This window comes from Narcine bancroftii, chromosome 2 (assembly GCF_036971445.1).
Source record: "Narcine bancroftii isolate sNarBan1 chromosome 2, sNarBan1.hap1, whole genome shotgun sequence".
NCBI lineage: Eukaryota > Metazoa > Chordata > Chondrichthyes > Torpediniformes > Narcinidae > Narcine > Narcine bancroftii.
Window position 1 is genome coordinate 280,975,676 of NC_091470.1, and position 20,347 is coordinate 280,996,022.

The window sequence follows — 20,347 nt, forward strand, 5'->3', positions numbered from 1 at the left end:
ACCGTAAAGAAGACAGAGTTGCCACTTTGTTCAGCACCCCCTCACGTGATTTTTATAAATAACTGGGAGGAAGGAGAGGGATGGGTCAATAAGTTTTGGATGATACAAAAGTTGAAGGTGTTATGGGTACTGTGAAAGGTTGTCATAGGTGACAACAGGATATAGAAAAGATGCTGAAGTGGCGGATGGAGTTCAATCTGGATGAGTGTGAAGTGATGCAATTTGGAAGATTGAACTTGAAGGCAGAGTATTGGTTTAATAGCAGGATTCTTCATTGTGGAGGAACACTGATATCTTGGGGTCCATGTCCATTGATCCCTCAAGATTGCTGTGCAAGTTGATAGGGTGGTGAAGAAGGTGTATGATGTGCTTCCTTCATTAGTCAGGGAATTGTGCTCAAGAGCCATGAGGTAACATTGCAGCTCTATAAAACTCTGGTTCGACTTGGAGTATTGCTTTCAGTTCTGTTCATCTCATTTCAGGAAGGATGTAGATGCTTTAGAAAGGGTGCATGGGAGATTTTAATAGAACAAATTCAAGATTGAAGAACATGTCTTGGGGAGCAAGGCTGACAGAGCTTTTCCCTTTGGAACAAGGAAGATTAAGAGTTGGCTTCATGGAGGTATACATGTTTATGAGGGGCTGAGATAGGATAGACAGCCAGCACCTTTTTCTTGGGGTGACAATAGCAGATACTAAGAAGAGTGTTTAAGATGAATGCAGGGAGATTAGGGGAGATGTCAGATTTTTTTTTGTAGAATGGTGAATGCCTGGAATGCATTGCCCAGGGTGGTGGTGGAGGCTGGTCCAAGAATCTTGGAGAGACATAAGGATGCAAGAAAAATAGGGGGTGAGGTGAGGAAGTATTAGATTGTTTATATAGATAACCACAGCATTGTGGGCTGAATGATTTGCCCAAATGCTGTAATGTTTTATGTTCTATTTTGTTTTTCTAGATGTATACAGTTGTGCAGCATAGTTTGGTGAATCTTAATGAAACAAAACAAAAACTAAATAGTTTCCAGTGCCTGGGTGAATGAGTCTTTGGATTGCAGTTATGCATAAGCTAATTGGATGCATAATAGTATGGTGAACACGAAAAGATGTATGTTTCACAAAAGCCTAATATCCATTTGAAAAGTGGCCATTGGAGTGCAATATTCACCACCCAAGCCTTTGTTCTCACTTCTGACATCAGGAATGGTGTACAGGTGCCTCAAGAGTTGTACCAACAGGTTCAACTACCGTTTAACTATCAGTCTCTTGAATAATAAGGAATAACTATACTCATTTAGAAACTCACTTAAGGAATTTTATCTTTCTTGTTGTTATTTATTTATATCTGCGTTTGTATAGTTTGTTCACAGTGCTAAGATTTTCTAAACCTGACCAACAGAAAACAAAATCTCAGGGATGCATGTTGTCATGTTTCTAATCTGATAATGAATTTAGCTTTGAACTTTGTATTGAACCGTGCAATGGTGCTTCATTACCATAAAGCAGGAGGGGGCCACTGGCCCATCAAGTCCATGCTGGATTCTAGAAGGTCAATCACATCAGTCTCAGTGCCCTTTGAAGACTGCGTGGAAAGAATCAAAGGCTTGTTGATCCAAACCAAGGGTTTTATTAACTAGAAGACTGGAGCGTATCACATGTAGGTCGACCAGTCCAGAATGATCTGGGTCTGGCTAGGAGCAACCCTTTGTTGTCGTGCATATCTATTGCTGCTGGTTTTTGGGGTCCTCTGGACTCCGTAAACAATGGTGAGTACAACTGTCATGGCTGATACAGTCGCATCAGGATGTCAATTCCATTTGAAACTTCTGTTCTTGCAGTATTGTACTTGTGAATCACAAAGGATGTTTACAGAAGGAAAAGGATGATCAGTTTTGAAGTTCTTCAATGATAAATTAATAGAATGTCATTGCTGGTTTAGTGAGGAGTACATATTAAACTTTTGTTGATTCAAAGAATCCAATGTTTATAGAATGATGTAATAACATTCATTCAGTTGAGGGCATTTTGCCTTATTTTCTGACTTGCTTATATCTCTTGCAGGTATTATTCAAGTCAAGTTTATTGTCATGTGATTGCACAAGTACAACTCCATGAAACCGTGTTCTTCTGGTGCAAAAACATGTATTCACAACCAGGCATAACACACTTACAGACAAATAATATATATGCAGGACAAGTAATTCATGTATAAAAATAAATGTTGTTTTGTACAATGAGAGTCTTGCTTGGTTAGCGTGAGCAGTTCTTTTGATTGCTCAGCATTCTTACTGCCTGTGGGAAGAAGCTGTTCCTCAGCCTGGTGGTGCTGGCTCTGATACTCATGTATCCCTTCCCCAATGAGAGCCGCTGAAAGATGTGTGCAAGGTGGAAGAGGTTTTCGATGATTTTGCAACCCCTCTTCAAACAACGATCCCAGTATATCACATCAATTGTGGGGAGGGAGACTTCAGTGATCCTCTCTGCCACTCTTATGGTCCTGTGTTTGACCACCGATCCATTTCTCTGCAGCAACTGTAGCACCCTGTGATAGAGCTGGCCAGGGTACTCTCAACAGAGCTCCTATAGAAGGTTGACAGAATGGTGGCCAGTAGCCTTGCCCTCTTCAGTTTTCTCAGGAAGTGCAATCACAGTGGCATATTCCTGCCAAGTGAGGAGAAGTTGAGTGTCCATGATAGGTCACTAGTTAAGTGGACTCGAAGGAACATGATGCTCTCCACTCTCTCTATTACAGAGTTGTTGATGTGTAGTGGAGAGTGGTTGTTTCCGGTCCTCTGGAAGTCCACAATTATCTCCTTCATCTTGTCCACGATGAGACTCGGGTTGTTTTGCACCATTTCATGAGATTTCCACCTCTTCTCTAGTGCGACTCATCGTTGTTGATGTGGCCAACTGCTGTTGCGTCATCTGCAAACTTGGTGACACTGTTGGAGCTGGATCGGGTGATGCAGTCATGGGTCAGTGTGTAAACAGGAGCAGGCTGAGCTGTTGTGTCATATATAAATTTGATGACACTGTGGAGCTGGATCTGGTAATGTATTCACATGAACAGGAGCGGGCTGAGCACACAGTCCTGATGCGCACCAGTGTTCAGTGTGATGGTGCTTGACATTCTGTTACCAACCCAGAGAGACTGTCAACCCTCCATAGGTGTTGCCTGATTTTCTGAATTTTTGCTCCCGGTTCGAGGATCTGCATCTCTTGTCTTCCATTTGTAGTACGGTTGATTTTCTCTAGGTCTCAAAAGTCAGAAGAGTGCAGACATGGGAAATAGCTCCTCTTCTTTTGGACTGTTCCATCAGTCATTTTAGCTGCATGTCCTAAAATTCTTTTCGTGGCTAAGACTCCAGCTTTAAAGCACTCCATTGTGTCCTTGGTTCTTGCCTAGGCTTTGGTTATGTCTTGCCTTTTCTTTCTGTGTATCTGCCTAGTTCCACTTATGAAGCTCTTTGGGGCTTTTAACAAAATAAATGCATAGTTATAGACTAGTTCATGTTAGAAGTTTCTTAATTAAATATCACACATCCAGTAGTAATTTCATTTTTTTAAATTTACTGTAGTTGGGTTTTGTTTTTATCTTATTTGATTTTCAGCTTAATGAAAATGTTAAATTACTTGTACAAAATTCTGATGGAGCTCGAAAGATTGGATTTGGGGAAGATAATTTCTCCTATTGGGTGTTTAGAATGAGTAATCAGGGTGGGAGATTTTGGTCTGAGTTGCACAGAATTATCTTGAAGGTGGAGAACCAATCCACGTTGTGACCGTGATGACTATAATGACCTAACTGCTGAATACATTTAAGGAGTTTTTAAAAAAATATAAAGAAAAAGTATTGAGATTTGGGAAAGAGCATGTACTGTATATGGTCCTGAGAGATGATTAACTATGATTATCTTGAATGGTGAAAGAGGCTCAAAGGGCTGCATGGCCTACTCCTATTTCCAATTTTTATGAGTTGATTTCACTTGATACTTAACTGCTCCTCCCCTCTCGGCCTTCTGCAGGAACAACTCCCTCTATGATTCCCTTGTGCACTCATCCCTCCCACCCATTGCATTTCTAGCACCTTCCCCTGTGCCCACAGGAGGTGCAACACTTGTGCCCACACCTCCTCCCTTACCACAGTCTGAAGTAACACTTCACTAGCACTTATTTACTGCATCAGGTGCTCTCTTTGTGGCATTTTCTACATCGGAGAGACCAGTCACAGATTGGGAGATCGCTTCGCTGAGCACCTTCTCTCTGTCCACAACCACAGCAACCTCCCAGTAGCCAACCATTTCAGTTCTGAACCACACTCCCACACCCACATGTCTGTCCATGCCCTTTTGCATATCCCACCATGATCACCTGCAGATTGGAGAAACAACACCTTATCTTCTGTCTGGGCAATCTCCAGCCAGATGGCATTAACGTTGATTTCTCTGCTTTCTGTTAAACTTGCTCACCTTTTCTATCCCCTCCCCCTTTCCAGTTCTTCCTGAAGCGCAGTAAATAACTCGAGCGGCTGAGACTGGGTCACTGATTAACAGGCTTTTATTCACAATGGACCGGGACCTCATTCTGTGCCGTGACCCTGGCTTTCTGGGGAAGGGCCGAGGTGTTAGAGGCTTTATACAAGGTCAAAAGAGGGAGGTGGGTGGGGGGGGCACAGGTACAGTCACAGAACAGGGTGGAGCCAGGTAATCAGGAATATCAGCAGTTCATCTTACTCCCTTCCCACTTACCCACCCAGCCATTCCTCCTCCCTTTCATTGCTGCTGTCCCCCACATCTCCCCTTATCCTCCTGCCTTTGCCACCCCTCTACCCTTTTGTTTGGATGCCTGCTGGCATTCCCTCATACCTTCATGAAGGTTTAAAGCCTGAAACTGTTTTTATATATATATATATATATATATAAATATATATATAAATATATATATATTTATATTTATATATATATATATATATATATATATTTATATTTATATATATATATAAATATATATATATATATATATTTATATATATATAAATATATATATTTATATTTATATATATATAAATATATATATATATTTATATATATATATATATATATATTTATATTTATATATATTTTTATATATATATATTTTTTTTTAAATATATATATATATTTCTACCTTTGCTACATAAAGGCACTGTTTGATCTGCTGAGCTTCTCCAGCTTTTTGTGTTTTATACTTAGGAGCTTGTTAGGTTTGTTTTTACTAACAGTCAAATGAAACAAGATGTACAGTTTGTAATATAATCCCTAGTTACTACTTCTGCCATCTTATAAATATTGAAATTATAACTGAAATACTTGGGATAGTGATGGTTTGTAGTGTGCTTATCAAAGTGGATATTAATAGCTCTCCTTAAAGGCAAAAGGTTTGCTAATGTTATATGAATTTTAGATCCCAATTCTAAACTCTATTTTGTTCTTCAGCATTACTACCTGTTACCTCCCACCTCACCAGTCTCTGCATTCAACATATTCCGCAATTTCCATCACCTACAACATGATCCCACCAACAGACACATCTTTCCCTCTCCACCTTCCACAGGGACCATTCCCTCCATGACTCCCTCATCTGCTCATCCCTTCCCACTAATTGCCCCCTTGGCACCTACCCCTGTGATTGCAGGAAATGCCACACTTCTGCCCACAGTTCCTCCCTCTCCACCATTTGGGGCCTCAAAGTAAAGCAGCATAACACTTGTGAATTTGCGAGAACCATCTATTGCATCCAGCATTCCAGAGTGGCCTTCTCTACATTGGAGAGACTGGATGTAGACCAGAGGATTGTTTTGTTGAGCACCTTTGATCTGTCCACAGCAATGGTGGAGATCTCCCAGTGGGCATCTGCTGTGTTGAGAAAGTATCAGGTTCAGTGGGTTCATAGAGAGATGAATCTGGTCACAATGGTTTGCAAGCATGTAGCTTTTATTAACACAACAATTTATAGAAAATTGTAATGGGAACAAAATGCACACAATTTATAAAAGTGCATGGGAAAATGTCAAACAGTACATAATTACTAATTCACACAGGCAGTGCTGACATTTGCACACTATTGGCTAGGATAATACGCACCCTGATCATTAGGTGGCTCTGGTGCAAGCAGTACCCATGGGTATACATACACTCTCAGATCCCTGGTCATCAGGAGGTGTGTCTCTACTGCAAGCATCAATCTATAGCAATTTGATCTATAGCAATGCTTCAGCACAGTGCATACCTTACCTGCGACCCTTCCAAGCAATGTCCACAGTAGCGACCTGACTTGGAGTGGCGTCCGGGGCTATCATCATGAGGCAGAGCGAAATGTGCTCTGTGCTGGTGCTAAATACAGAGCTAATCTGTGTGTCTAGCCAATAGAGATGCTGAGTGATTTGAATTGGCCAATGGCAAGGTGTGCATTAATTAGTGGCCAGAGTCCAACCCTGACTGACAGGTGATGTGACTTCCGAATATATTCCAGATGGAGAGGACAGGTGACCACCCACCACACACTCATTCCAGATAGGCAGGCGGGTCACATTTCCTTCATGCACACCACCCATTTCAATTCTGTGCCTCACTCCCACACTGACTGTCTGTCCATCGACTCATGCATTGCCAAACCAAGGTCATCTGCAAATTGGAGGAGCAACACCTAATATTCTGTCTGGGGATCAACTTCTCTGGTTTTCTTTAGGCCAATCTTCTGTCTCACTCTTCTCTGACCCTCTGTGTCCTTTCTTCCAGCTCTCAAACCCCTTCCTTCTCCATTTAGTTATCTCCTCCCCATCACCTGTGCTCCTTCCCTGCCCCTCCCCTACTATTTTATTCAAGCACGTACTTGCTTTTAGCCCTTTCCTCAGTTAAAGGGCATCAGCCCAAAATGTTGGTTATGTATATATCTTTGCTACATAAAGAATGCTGTGTGACTTGCTGAGCTTCTTCTGTATTTTTTGGAAACTTTTAACACCTCTACAATGACTATGTTCTACAAGGTTAATATTAATAGGTGGCATGATTAAAGTAGTTAGTGCAACGTTGTTACTGCACCAGAGATTGGGACTGTAGCGCAAATAAAAGCTCTCTCGACTGGAGGGAGAACAAATGCTTTTATTAGCTTATAACTATGGGTAGGTCTTCACAGTAGTCTTCAGAAGGGTTCTGGGTTTAAGCAGGAAACCAGGGTTATATGTGAGCAGATGGGGGCGGAGCCAGCCATCAGCACAACACACTACCAGTGAATCCCAGTTAACTGCAGGGATTTGGGTTTGAATCCCATGCTGTCTGTTTGGAATTTGTATGTTCTCCACCTTTCTGTTACTCTGGGTGCTCCAGTTTCCTCCCACCATTCAAAACGTACCAGGGATGTAGGTCAATTGGGTGTAATTGGGTGACACAGGCTTGTGGGCCAAAAGGACCTGTTACCGTGCTATATGTCTAAATTAAACAAAAAAAAAATTGTCGTGTACACTGAAAGTTTGCTAACTCAAGGGGCCACTATCCCCTTTTGCACTCCTCTTTTTGACTTCTGCATTTGAATTTAATGTTATTTATGCAATTTATGCAATGAGCAGGTTTATCAGTAAATGGAATAATTGACTTGAACATTAAATAAAGGTTATACAGCTAACTTGATGAATAACAAGGTTGTGTACAATGGAGAAAAAGCATTATCAGGGAATAGATTTTTATCAACAATATTGTAAGCATTACATGTCACATTTGGAACTGCATGGCAGCAATTTGGAGATACCCAAGGCTTTTTAAATAGTTTTTTTTAAAACCATGAACTGTTTAGTTAAAACACCAAATTTCTTTTCATTCAGTCTAAATGGCATTCTTGTTGATGGATCTCTTGAAATCTTTACACTTGTGTTCAATAGACATTAACAATTTATCCTTGGAATTATTCAATGGAGAATGAAAATATCCAAGCCCAATTTGTTTGTGCAACTTGACTTTGCACTAGAATTGTAGAACCAATAAAATAGCCCTTATAAACAATAATAGAAGTTCAATATTTATGGTCCATCCAAAGTAATGAATCTGCTTTCTTCATCTTTATGGAAGTTTCTTTTCTTTCTGTTCAACTTCCTCCATATCCTTTCCTTCATTGCCTCTGTAACCTCATCCAGTTCTGCAGCCCCAATTCCTCCCTTTGGTGCATCCCTGATTTCCTCTCTCACACTATTGGTGATCATGTGGCCCATTCTCAGATAATTTGGTTATGCTTAAAAATAGATTTTGAAGTACTGCAAAATCAATTGCATCACTTGAGCAATAGCTTGTTGGAAGCAAATTCAGCCCAGAAAGACTTATTTGCAGTCATGTTGAGTGCATAAGTTGTACCAGTGCCTTTTTATTTTTGGAGAACATAATTGTGCAAGAAATAGACCAAAATCATTTAAATTTATTTTTTTTAAAACTTACACATACAGCATGGTGACAAACCCTCTGGCCCATGCTGCTCAATTGCACCCAATTGATCTACAATTTTGTACATTTTGAAGGATGGGAAGAAATCTGAGCATCCGGAGGAAACCCACCAGATATGGGGAGAATGTAAAGAGCTGTAACAACATCGTGCGTACTGCTATGCAAACTGTGCTGTCTCAATCATATTTCCACAAGCTTTATTATTTTGCTTAAGGTGCCAATTAAGTTTTCTTTTTCAGAAGCTTTGAGCGAAACCGTGAATATTTTCCTTCGTCAGCCTGATAATTTCCCATGGCAATGCTCAGAAAAGACCATCTATTTAAAGTGTCAGGAAGTGACCAACTAATTGGGTGCAATGAGGGCCTCAATATTAGGGACTTTGGCTTGGAAAAAGACACTGGCACTTTGAGTTTGGAGGATTTTGTGAAGGTAATATTGGTGATATTTTCCAGCACATTGAGATAGTCATTATAGGTCTCAGAAGTATATCATTGCATAGAACACACATTTTGTGCCACATCAGAAGTCTTAATGTTCATCCCAGAATTTGATGGATTATTAGGAAGACTTATTTACAGTAATTATTAATCTTAAGACGAAGGCACAAGTTGTATCAGCACCTTTTTTGGACAACATTATTGGGTGAGAAGAGCAACATCTTGCTATTTTCTGTAATTTGCTGATAACTTGATTTTTAAAATTCCTAACAGCCTAAAATGGAATACACAGCACTTTTGTACTTAAAGGAACTTGCATCAAAGCATCCGTTAAAGCAGGAGCTAATAGTTATTATTTCACTAATATTTGATGTTCCAAGCAAACTCCGAATTTTTTTAGCAATGACAATTAGCTGGCAAGTGTGGTACTTTCTCCTGCCGAAGATGTTAAAGGGAAAATGGAAGCCTTATCCTGCAACTGAAATATGTAAATAGCATCTTATTTGGTACTGTCAGAGTATCTTTTGGCAATTTTGAGGCCTTAGTTTTCACATGAATAATGATAGGGGATACTTGTAGCTCCTGCATACTTCATTTTGGAAAGGAGTAAATAGCAGGATTACAGAATATGTAATTTACAGAAGAATAGTTGCCATCTATTTGCCATCTATGTTTGCAACAAAGTTTGCTTACTGTCATGTGCACTGAAGTACAGTGAGCAAGATTGTTTTGAGTGCAATCAACTTAGTCAAGTCATAGAACAGCAATAACAAAAGTCATTACAGAGAGAAATTAGTTAGAACAGAGCAAAGGCAACATTATTTCCATTTTAATTTCATTTGAAATGGAGGGCTTCAGTGTTAATGTAGCAGGATATGGATTGTGCTTGATCAGACTAGTTATTTTGGTTTAACTGTAGTGTACTGCATAAATTTGCCAAGATCTGCCATCACATCATAACTCCTTTTCTTGATCAGGTAGTGTTCTGACTCTTGTGGAGATGTTTATTTTTGCTGGAGGTGTAATTATCAATTTTAATAAACAGGAATGAATTCAAAAATTTCTGTTGATATAAATTTTGAAATTTTCCTCCATTATTATACATGAAAGTCTGAATATTTAATTCCAATTATAAAATGTAATGGGCTGGAAGGAATAGGGCTTGTTATAATACTAAATACAGTATGTAGTTTTATTTCCAGTTAACTCAAGATTATAAACTTGACCTCATCGTGCTGTAAAAATCCTTTGAAATTTCGTTCCACTTTATTTAAACAAATGCAATGATTTTGTTACTGTTTTTGTTTCTGGTTTATCTTCAATCTGATGTACATTCTGACTGGAAGAAAATCATCCTGTAAAATACGTTGCACAATTATGTGCATTTATCCTGTCATCAGACAGCATTTCTTGTGTAATTAGGCTGTAAGTTTTTGTTGTGTTATTATCAAGCTAAATTGTACAGTGCGTGCTCTTCAATTGTATTTGAAATTCCCACCCCTATATTATCAGCATTCATAGATATTTCCCAAGAGCTGATCTAGTGCAGATGAATTTCTCTCTCTGTCCCAGTAATGTCCAAAAGGTGTTGTTTGCCTGCAGCTGGCAGTATCTGAGCCTGCCTGATGAAGTTAATGGTGCATGTGGTATATGAAGACAGTTTCTGATCTCTTGTGGGAATGGGAGAGTTTGAATTCATTTCTACTCTACAGGTTAAAAGTCTGAGTGATTGTTATACCTTGACTTCAGTGGCTATTCTGTTGTCCCTACTCTTGCAGCATTCAAACAGAAACTCAGCAGAAGAAACTGTGGCAGTGGTAATTCTGGAGAAATGAATGCACTTCATTCAGTGAGATAACTTGCAATTATGTCTTGTGATCCTCAGTGAAAAGTGATTGCATAGAGTCGTAAAAAGTACAGGAGATATGAATGCTATGAAAATCCTTGCAAGTGCCCCACAATGTTTCCAGTGGCAAATGTCCATATAAACATTGCAAATGAGTGACAGTATCTCCACACACATCCTACTGAGTGCAGTGTAGTAGCAAATGGCATAATTTGACCCATGTTTCTATAATCTTACACAAATCAATGACTTCACAGAAACGTGGTGGAACTATTTTTTAGCACTTGTTCTCATGCAAGCACTTAACTTAATTACTCAACCTTACCTCTCAAATGATGCTCCCTTCCCTTTCTCACTCAATTTTACTTTTTTCTCTGAGCATCCATTTAATTCCACCATCTTCAGTATTTCAATCAGTGTTTTCCCCTTTTGTTCCCACAACTGCTCATAATTGATACTTTTGCACTTTGAATTCCATTTGCTCCACCCCACCACCATGGCCTTGACCTTGGGGTTTGTGCACTAAAGACCCTGCAACTTTTAGAAACACTGGATTCAAGTGGTGAAATTTGTCTTGTTTTTCCTCTTGGCTTGTAGATACCTGATGGGCTAAGCGGTCTCTTTCCCTTGCTGTAAGTCTCCATAATGTGACTCATACACAATACATTAGAATGATTATTTCATATTCTTTAATTTTCAGGCTTTCCTCCCCTCTTTATCACTTGTGGTTACTGTTGCTATTTGTGTACATTATTAATGGGGGATCCATTCTTTTATAGGCACTTAAGGCAAATATGATAAAAGTGACACAATGGAGAAGTGCAAGTTCTGATCGAAAGATGATGAGATAGGAACAATGATCTGGAGCAAAAATAGGTTCAGCAACACTGACAATTTTTCTTTATATATGCTCACAATAGTAAGCTCTGGCAAGGCCAACATTAATTGCTACATTAAGAAACTGGAGCTGCTCCTAGTGAACAGGATCCTTCATGTGGCAGTGATCCTTATGGTGCAGGGTCCCAGGATTCTGAACCAGTGACTATGATGATACTTTGCAAGTCAGGGCAAAGGGAGATGATTGGATGCAGCCATATTTTCTCCTTTCTTTCCCGTCACTCACAAGGATTTTCTCCAATTCGTAGTGATGGAAATCATGGATTTAGAAGGCTCTGCTGATGTCTTGAGTTGTTCCTGTGCAGCTTAAAACTATGTATTGCAATACCCCAGTGGGGTGAGAAGAAGTGGCAATCATATGGGGTTCTCTGCTGTGGATGAAGACCATCAGTGGTTTAACTGAGATTTTGTGCATGTAAGGAAGTGGAGAGCAGATTTGAATCATGTTGATAGGTGGGGACATTGATTTTATTGTTGATCCAGCTCTATTTCCAGTTTGTGGCTACATTTGCTTTCACCTTGCCTTTGAGACATTTGTTCTGTCATATCGGAGAATTTTTCTGGTGTTACTTCCTTCTATTTAGCTACTTAATTGTCCCCCACTGTTTCTTGATTGCTTGCAAAAGGACAGCTGTAGGGTCACAGTTCAATCTGATCCAGGACCATCATTTTGTTGCTTTGGCTAACCAATTCAAGATGTGTATATGGCTGATGGTGCATGATCTTTACAAGAAGTGCCAACCCCTGCTTCGGTCCAGGTGATTTGATTGTCCACATTTTGGACTGTTTGCCAAGATGGCCTGGAAAAGGATAGCCTTGATGCAGCTGCAAGAGATGACTTTGATCGACAGGCAATTCCCAGCAATGCATACTTGGGTGGACATCAAATGCTGTTGGAAGATGATCTACTTGGAGAAAGACACACTGATATGCCTTAAGCATTTTGATCTTCCAGTGTAGAGAGATGCTTATCAGGGAATAGTGGCACATTTGAAACTTTGAGCACATGCCAAAGAAGGACCACAGTCTCGGTTCCTGCCACTACAGGAAATGGATGTCCCAGACCCTGCCTAGCAGCTTTTAAAAAGCTTTGCAGGTTTTGAGGGAGGACATATGTAATGAATAAATTTTACAATGAATGCAGAGAAAGATGTGCGTCCTAATCCATATTTTTGAAGTTAATAAAATAGAGGTGAGAAAGAAGGGCTTGTAGAATTGGGAAGAAGAATCTGCAAAGTATATAGAAAAGTAGTCTGAAAGATTATTTAGATCAGTTTGGGAGTAGGAAAGGAGTTTCACTTCTGTTGTGAAACTGAACAGGAAAGCTTGTCAAAAATTATAACATTTTTGCAATGGTGTTTTTTTTAAAAATAGCTCTGCTTGGTGTGGTTAATTTTAATAAACTGAAGGGCAAAATAGCTATTTTGGTCGTGTTAATGATGGTGAATCTCATTAAGGACCATTTTGCGTTTGAAACATTGATTGGTAGTCACCATTATTGTTATAAAGCACTTAGTCCCTGGTTACTATAACCAACGAATCAAATAAACAAATTGATCATTTTTAAATTATATTTTGCGGACTTTATAAGAAAGTAGATTTCATATACCAGAAAACAGAGAATATTTGGGTTAATTTAAGAAGTAAATACTTTGCAATTTTAATGCAAGCTGTTTTAAAAAAAATTTTTTAAAAATGTTTAGGTTTCTATTCACTGTGTGTTTTGCATTAAAACCAATCACCCTGGAAACCTACTTACTTGGCCTATTTTTATTTCAGCAGAATTGGAACATGATTATAAATATCATTTTTATTTCTCTCGCCATCCTTTTAATTTAGCATGCTTACTGCTGAAGCAAATGTTCTGTTTTGCATATGGTATGTCTAAATTTAATTTAATTTTATTACTAGTCCAGTCACTCAAAATAGCTACAAAGCTGCTATTGTACTCATTCAATTGAGTTTGTTCATTTCATACACTGTTTGCAAGGTGTTGCTTTCTACTTTGTGATGTTGTACTACTTTAAATTGGTGTTATTTATGATTACTTGGCAGATTAAGTTAGTAGGTCCTCACTGATTTTCTTATTGCATTGCCTTTCCATGCTCCTCCTCTGCTTAACATTATTTAAAACTTAGCTTGTGAATTGAGAGAATATTGAGCATCTGAAATGGTTTAACACTTAGATCTTAATAAAACAAATTCTGCAATCATTTCCTTGCAGAAATTATATTTTGAGTTAAATTCACTTTCATCAGCTCCTCACAGTAAGATAGATAATTTGAATTGGTCTGTTCATTACAATACATTTTTCTGGTTTAAAAATGCATGTAATTGATAACATTTTTTTTGGGAGGGTGGTTTGGAGTAGAAGAATCATGGATTATTTTTGCACTTTTACTTAAAAACTCTTTGAAATTTGCAGTAGGTTGTTAGTACAGGTCAAGTACCCCTTATCTAAAATGCATGGGACCAAAAGTGTTTTGGATTTTGGATTTTTTTGGATTAAAAAAAAATCAAGTCAAGTCACCTTTATTTATTGTTAATACCATGCTCGCACGGTAAAGAAGATAGCATTTCTCCAGGACCACGGAGAATATTTGCGTAAATATGTTAGAATAGAAGTTAAACACATTGAATTATTAATATATTAAGACTTGTAGAGTAAAAGTCCACTTTATCCTTTCCAAAAATGTTCGGGGAATTTAAGAGTCTGATGGCTTGGGGAGGGAAAAGCTGTTGCCCAATCTAGACGCAAGATCCTGAGTGCTGCAGTACTTCCTTCCAGATGGCAGAAGGGAGAACAGTTTACATGAGGGGTGTGCATGGAGTCCATCATAATATTTATTGCCTTTTGCCTGCATTGAGTGTTGTAGATGCCCTTCATGATAGGAAGAGGAACCCCCCCCCCCCCAATCTTTTTCACTAACTTCACTATCCTCTGCAAGGTCTTGTGGTCCGAGGAGGTACAGCTTCCAAACCAAGTGGTGATGCAGTTGCACAAAATGCTCCCAATGCATCCTCTTTAAAATGTAGTGAGGATGTAGGGTGGGAGATGAACTTTCAGTAGGAAGTAGAGGAGCTGCTTGGCATTCTTGGCAATGGAGCTAGTGTTAAGGGACCAGGTGAGATTCTCTGCCAAGTGCACTCCAAGGAACCTGATGTGAATTGACTCATTCACTCAGACTTAAGATACATGCATTAACATTACAATACAAATATTTACATCTTTGGCTTGGCTTCGCGGACGAAGATTTATGGAGGGGGTAAAAAGTCCACGTCAGCTGCAGGCTCGTTTGTGGCTGACCAGTCCGATGCGGGACAGGCAGACACGATTGCAGCGGTTGCAAGGGAAAATTGGTTGGTTGGGGTTGGGTGTTGGGTTTTTCCTCCTTTGCCTTTTGTCAGTGAGGTGGGCTCTGCGGTCTTCTTCAAAGGAGGCTGCTGCCCGCCAAACTGTGAGGCGCCAAGATGCACGGTTTGAGGTGTTATCAGCCCACTGGCGGTGGTCAATGTGGCAGGCACCAAGAGATTTCTTTAGGCAGTCCTTGTACCTTTTCTTTGGTGCACCTCTGTCACGGTGGCCAGTGGAGAGCTCGCCATATAATACGATCTTGGGAAGGCGATGGTCCTCCATTCTGGAGACGTGACCCACCCAGCGCAGCTGGATCTTCAGCAGCGTGGACTCGATGCTGTCGACCTCTGCCATCTCGAGTACCTCGACGTTAGGGGTGTGAGCGCTCCAATGGATGTTGAGGATGGAGCGGAGACAACGCTGGTGGAAGCGTTCTAGGAGCCGTAGGTGGTGCCGGTAGAGGACCCATGATTCGGAGCCGAACAGGAGTGTGGGTATGACAACGGCTCTGTATACGCTTATCTTTGTGAGGTTTTTCAGTTGGTTGTTTTTCCAGACTCCTTTGTGTAGTCTTCCAAAGGCGCTATATTTACATATGCACAAATTAAATTCAACATATTGAAAAATCTACACTCAATAATGCACTACATACGTCTGCTTCGTCCCGTTCTCCGATTGGGATTTCTGAACTCTACTGCGTATTTCGTATTACCTTATGGGACCATGGATGAAAAAGTTTCAGATTTTGGATCATTTCAGGAAATCAGATTAGGGGTACTGTCTGTATTGTCATTCAGACTCAAGAATAACATAAACATTTTCATATCAAGATAATAACCACATCACATTCTCAGTTCTTAAAATTATTTGTACTCAAAGTACAACCATTATTTTACTCATATATCATTATTATTAAGTGCCAAAGCCTTTTCAATTCTCCGCACTCTAATTGCAGAAAGGTGGCCTGTACAATGGGCTTCCTAATGTTTGGGACAAAGACACTTTATTTTCCCGTGCTCCACAGTTTTAAATTTGTAATCAAATAATTCAAGTGCACATTCAGATTTTATTCAGGTTATTTGTATACATTTTGGTTTGACCATGTAGAAATTAGAACACTTTTTACAGATTGTTCCCCCATTTCAGGGCACCATAATGTTTGCCACATTTGGCTTCACAAGTGTTTGTGATTACTCGGGTATGTTTAATTGCTTCATTGGTGCAGATATACATGAACTAGGCTTGCTTCTAAGCTTTTGATCACCTTTGGAGTCTGTAGTTTCCATTTTTCAACATGAGTTGTCCCAATGTAAGTCAAAGAAACCATTGAGGCAGGAAAAACAAGATTGAAATAGTAAGAGAATCACCCAAACCTTAGGATGATGAAAATAAATGGTTTGGAACACCATTAAGAAGAAAGAGCATACTGGTGAGTACAGTAATTGGAAAGGGAATGGTAGGCCAAGGAAGACTTCACTCCTGATGACAGAAGAATTCTCCTCATAATGAAGAAAAATCCCCAAATGCCTGTCCAACAGATCAGAAATACTCTTCAGGAGGAATGTGTGGATATGTCAATGGCTACCATCTGCAGAAGACTTCAAGAACAGAAATACAGAGGCTACGCTGCAAGATGCAAACCACTAGTTAGCCACAGAATCAGGATGGCCAGATTACAGTTTACCAAGAAGTATTTAAGAGCCTGCAGAATTCTGGACAAATGTTTTTATGGACAGATGAGACTAAGATTAACCTGTATCAGAGTGATGGCAGGAGTGAAGTGTGGAGGAGTAAAGGAACCGCCCAAGATCCAAAGTGTACCAGGTAATCTGTGAATCATGGTATTATGGCCTGAGCATGTATGGCTGCCACAGATACTGGTGCTCTTATCTTCATTGATGATACAACTGCTGATGGCAGTAATAAAATGAATTTTGAGGTGTTTAGAAACCTCTTATCTGCTTAAGTTTGAGCAAATGGCTCCAAACTTTGTGGACAGTGCTTTATTCTACAGCAAGTCAATAATCCCAAACATACTGCTAAAACAACAAAGGTTTTTCAAAGCTAAAAACTGGAAAATTCTTGATTGGCCAAGACAGTCACCTGATCTAAATCCAATTGAGCATACCTTCCATATGCTGAAGTGAAAACTTAAAGGGACAATCTCCCAAAACAAGCAGGAACTGCAGTGGAGACCTGGCAGAGCAGCACCTGATGATGTCTGTGAATCACAGACAATATATAAATATTGTACCAAAATATATACAAATAACCTTGAATAAAACCTGGAATATGCACTTTAATCACATGGGAATTGTTTGATTACACATTTAAAACTGTGGAGCACAGGGGCAAATAGAGATAAAAATGTCTTTGTCCTAAATATTACAGAGGGCACTTGTATATTGATATTAACAAACATTTTTATGTCTGAATGTTGTAGGAAGTTGCCTTTTGATTTGAATTTTTAAGTTTCAAGTTTATTTGTCAGAAGTATCTAGATAGGGTCTGTCCTGGACCAATTGTATTAATGACATTGTGAAGAAAGCATGACAGCGCCTCCTCTTCCTCAGCAGTCTGCAGTTTCATAATGTCATCATAAACCCTGAGAAACCTCTGCATTGTGTGGTGGAAAGTATGCTGTCAGGCTCTATCTGGCCTGGTATGGGAGTGCCAAGACCTCTGAGTGAAAAATCCTGCAAAAGGTAGTGGGCTCAGCCCAGTACATCGCAGGCAAAACTCTCCGTCCTTGAGAATATCTACATGGAACATTGCCATCAGACAGCAGTGACCATCATCAGGGGTGTGCATCATCTGTTATCACTGCTGACATCAGGAAGGAGGTGCAGGTACCATAGGACTTGTACCACCAGATTCAGGAATAGTTGACATCGTTCAATTATTAGACTCCAGAACTCTTAAACTCATTCGGAGGATAATTTAAGGACTCGGTTATTACTCATTATTTTATTGCTGCATATTTATACCTACTTCTGCAGTCAATTTGCTTAAAGTTTTTTCTTTTTTAAAAAAAATTTGGTTTTCAGTTTACAGTTCCCAGTATAGAGATTACTAAGGGTGGCCTTCAGAAAAAGAATCTCTGGGTTATATGTGATATTATGCATGTACTCTGAAAATAAATTTGAACTTTGAGTACAGTGAGAAGGGTTCTTCTGTGAACAGACCAACAGATTATCTCTAACATTACATTCGGCTATGTAAAGAGCATAATTTAAAGTATAAGATTACAATATAAAGGATGATCACATTAGCACCAAGCAAGATCGGCATGAAAGTACCTATGGAGTTCATTCAGGAGCCTGAAGCTATCTTTAAGCCTGTTGATGAGTGGCTTCACAACATTAAGCTTTCCACGATGAAAGGAGATAGAATAGTGTACTCAGCCTGTGGCGGGTCTTTCAATATGTTGGCTGTCTTTCCTAGGCAGCTGGAGATATAGATGGAGTCCATGGAGGAGAGGAAAATGTTCATTATGTTCCAAGCTGCATTCACTGCCTTCTATATCTTGCTTTAATCTTGAACCGAGCAGCTCCCAAACCACATTGTGATGCATCCAGCAAGTATGTGTTGGTGCAACTGTAGGAATTATTGTGGGATGGGATGAGGAGGGGAGGACATACTAGACTTCCTTGTTTACATTTTTCTGTTTTGTATCTTTACTACTGTTTCCATGTTTAATGATAATTAAAAGCAACTCTTGTTTAAGTAACCATTTGTCTTGGCATTTCTATTGCTGCTGGATTTTGGGGTCCTTTGGGCTCATAACAACTATCAGGTCATTTTTTAAAAATCCAGGCTAGGTCATTGGAATTTGAATCTATGTACTCTTTCGACTTGATATAGATGGGGTGTGGACATTTGCACCCTCTCCAGAAGTCAATGATCATCTCGTTGTTGTTGAGAGAATGGTTCTTTTCTGCATTCCATTTCATCATTGTTTGATACCCACCAGTATTGTGGTGTCAAGAGCAAATTTGAAGTTGGATTTGGAATCGTATTTAGCTGTACAATCATTGACGTCGAGAAAGTATAGTAGGGGACTGAGTACACATCTTGAGTGCTGGTGTTGAGTGTGATTGTGAACGAGACGTTTCCCATCTGCACTGATTTAAGAAGAATCAAGATGACTTTTGTCATCACATTATTGTGGCAAATGCCAATGACTGGTAATTCAACAAAAATAAGTATTTGAGTGTTCAACGGGTTTTAAAATTGATACCATGACTGGAGCTGATCATAGATGTAACTTGAGTGAACAGATGTCAAGTTGCCCATTGTAAATAACAAATTCAAAGAAGCTGGAAACTCTCCGTACCCCATTTTCTAGCCACTGGAAACCAGATGGAAACAAGTATATCAAGTATATCAGAATATATATGTTAAACCAGCATGGGATTTGTGATGAAAGATTTGACTAGACTCGAAGCATGTGGGATGGTGAAGCTGGGTATAGGAAATTAACACCCAGTGTGACGCTGTTTAGTCCTCTTGTAGTGGATTTTCAATTGGGGAATTAAATCTGCTGAATAGATGCCTCAACAATTGTGAAAACCCATCTCCAAGCAACACTGCAAAATAACAATTTGGACTTTATTTAAAAAGAGACATAATAACTTGGTTTTGAAGTTGTCTCTTCATTGAATAGAATTTGATATGTACCATGGATGCAGCCAAATAACCAAGTTAATTTCTCATTGCTATTGTGTAATTGGAATTAAAATGACAGCAAACATTTCCTCAAATGAGTCAACAAATTTTTGCAGTTTATAACAGCCAAGTACCAACTGTTGCTATAAATAGTAATATGCATGTTTCCAAATACTTCATTATACTGATCATTAAGTTCCTCTGCTTAATATTAATGTACAGTTCCGGGTATTTCTCAATACCACGACAAACCAGTTTCATGCGGACATTGCTCCTAGTTATCTAACTAGGAGTAATCATTGTGGCAGCACGGTTGGTGTAGGGGTGGCACGGTTGGTGTAGGGGTGGCACGGTTGGTGTAGGGGTGGCACGGTTGGTGTAGGGGTGGCACGGTTGGTGTAGGGGTGGCACGGTTGGTGTAGGGGTGGCACGGTTGGTGTAGGGGTGGCACGGTTGGTGTAGGGGTGGCACGGTTGGTGTAGGGGTGGCACGGTTGGTGTAGGGGTGGCACGGTTGGTGTAGGGGTGGCACGGTTGGTGTAGGGGTGGCACGGTTGGTGTAGGGGTGGCACGGTTGGTGTAGGGGTGGCACGGTTGGTGTAGGGGTGGCACGGTTGGTGTAGGGGTGGCACGGTTGGTGTAGGGGTGGCACGGTTGGTGTAGGGGTGGCACGGTTGGTGTAG

At 39.8% G+C, this 20,347-nt stretch overlaps 1 protein-coding gene across 3 annotated transcripts in view; it reads left to right on the top strand.

The window, feature by feature from the left end:
• The window catches only part of pag1 (phosphoprotein membrane anchor with glycosphingolipid microdomains 1), a 177,802-nt gene that overhangs the window by 1,102 nt on the left and 156,353 nt on the right, over window positions 1-20,347 (top strand). The window lies entirely within an intron of this gene.